General features: G+C 38.1%; 1 pseudogene; it reads left to right on the plus strand.

Annotated features, from left to right (window-relative positions):
• The first annotated feature begins 878 nt into the window (after positions 1–878).
• LOC131757113 (general transcription factor IIH subunit 3 pseudogene) lies at positions 879–1,673 on the plus strand (annotated as a pseudogene).
• The last annotated feature ends 871 nt before the right edge of the window (positions 1,674–2,544 follow it).

The raw sequence follows: 2,544 nt of genomic DNA on the forward strand, positions 1-2,544 counted from the left end.
CACTGACAGCTTTTATAGCTTACCTCTAGTTCTTTCCCTCTGTCCCACATGTGTGAAAGCTGATAAGAGAGCCCAAGAGCTCCCTGCTTTGGTGCTGGTGAGAGTTTAAACCATGCAAAGCCCTGTCCACATGTGAGCACCCGTCCTGTTACAACAGCAAACTCCCCAAATTTGTCTACTATTATTTTTTTATTAAGCCTTTTTGGACCAACTTAAGAGGACAGTCCTGTTGTCCTCATAAAGCTTCATTATATAAAAATAATAAATCTTTTATATCCCCTTGGAGTGTGTTTGTGGCATCATCAGTCTTGAGACCTGAAACAAATTTTGGGTAAGGGAGTCCATACTACCATTGCAGGAGGGACTAAACAATTGGTGCCCTGAGCAGGATGTCCAATTGAAGACCACTACCAAGGTCTTTCTTCTCTTGCTTTGGTTTGCTAAGTGGCTCTACTGTCTGCTGATGAGCATGAACTTCGAGCTGCTTCTTATTGGGTAGCTAGCACTTTAAGCTGTGATACTTTGTGCATATTTGCTGAGTTTTACCAGGCCTCTGTTATAGATTTAAGTGACCTAAATCAGAAGTTTTGATAAATGACATTTAGAGACAGGAGTATAGGACTAGAGGCTCCTCAAAGTGGCCCTGGGTCTTCTGTCTCAGCCTACACTTATCTGTATATCTTAGAATGAATCATGTCTCAATTCCAACGTAATCCATGAAGGATGATAAACGCAAGGAAAATAAGTATGCCCTATGTGATATATGGGCTCACTGTATGGTCACAAATATGGAGGGAGAACAGTCAATATTTGAAGAGATATAATTATTTAAGCGTTTGAGACAGCAAATGGCTGTGCGCTGAGGGACCTGGGCTGCCATGGTCTCAGACGAAGATGAATTGAATCTTCTAGTTATCGTAGTTGATACCAGCCTAATTTGGTGGGGAAAGCAAGCATTAAAGTAATCTCAGTTTACTTTATCAAAATGCATAAACAAAGTGATGGTGCTAGGAAATTCTCATTTATTCATGAATCGTTCCAACAAATGTGCTGTGATAGCAAGTCACATTCAAGAAACTCAATTCTTATATCCCAGAAAGAATGGCAGACTTGGAGACTTCATTGGAGACTCTGGCAATCCTTCTTCTGAATTTAATCCCTCAGTAAGTGAAGATGGAAAATACGAGTTGTTAACCACAGCAAATGAAATTATTGTTGAAGAGATCAAAGATCTAATGACCAAGAGTGACATAGATGGTCAACATACAGAAATTCTGCTGGCAGGATCCCTCGCCAAAGTTCTTTGCTACATTCATAGAATGAACAAGGAGGTTAAAGATAATCAGGAAATGAAATCGGATATTGGGTGATTCAGGCTGCAGAAGACAGTGTGTTGTAATATATGAACTTCCCTTCTGCAATATTTACTGTGGATTTTTCTTCCTGATCAAGATCAGAGATCTCAGTTAATCCTCCCACCCCCAATTCTTGTTGACTACCGGGCTGCTTGCTTCTGTCATCGAAATCTCATTGAAATAGGCTACATCTGTTCTGTGTGCTTGTCAGTATTCTGCAATTTCAGCCCTATCTGCACTACATGCAAGACAGCCTTTAAGATTTCTCTGCCTCCAGTACTGAAAGCCAAGAAAAAGAAACTAAAAATGTCTACATGATAGTAAAAATTGTTTCTCCATCACTTAGAGCTATTAATAGAAATTATATGGCAGAACCTTTGTTAGGAAGGCTCTGGAAAAAAGAGATATGTGTAAGATAATTTGTAATGAACTTTCTTACAGGAAATATTGTAAAACACCATCCTCATCCTGCGTTTCTGGGGAGCTAATTCATTGGAGGGAGTCATTCTATGCAACATACCCTAAAATCTTTTCTGACTGTTTTTTTTGTCCAGAAATGGGTGAAGAAAGCACAAACTGTGACTAGATGATCGTTTGTCAAAGACAGTCTGTGCTGATTATAGGTGTCAGAATCTACCCATCTAGGTTCTTACTATGAAATGTACAACATGAAATTTGAATGCAGTTTTGGAAAAAGTGACTATTTATGGAGTGATGGCATTAATTGAGATAGAACATTTTACTTGAATCAACACAACTTTGACAATAATCAAGTAAATAAAATCCTTATTTTCTAGATTGAGATTTAGCTCTAGATATCAGCAGATATTTATTCTTTTGTCTGACATCAGTACATGTTTAGACAGAGTCATCCAGATAAGTTTGTCACTGAATATCTCTAAAATCTGATTTTAAATGAATAAGGAGAGTGAGTGCAGTAGGCTGGTAGCAACTTTTTCTTTAGAAACAGTTGTGTGAAGAGCTTATTTGTTAAAGCCAATGTCTGGGTTCTGAGGGGGAACTTCTTGGGGAGAATGGTTTCTTTACATTTAAGTGTTGCCCCCTCATAGAATTCATCCCTTTTTTAATGAGGAGGGGAAAAGCATTAATACTGAAGAACTATTCTCTAGAAGCTTTGGACTTAATACTGCAAACTTCAATAAGTTCAAAAGAAAAATTATTTGTAATT

This window comes from Kogia breviceps, chromosome 5 (genome assembly GCF_026419965.1).
Source record: "Kogia breviceps isolate mKogBre1 chromosome 5, mKogBre1 haplotype 1, whole genome shotgun sequence".
Classification (NCBI taxonomy): domain Eukaryota; kingdom Metazoa; phylum Chordata; class Mammalia; order Artiodactyla; family Physeteridae; genus Kogia; species Kogia breviceps.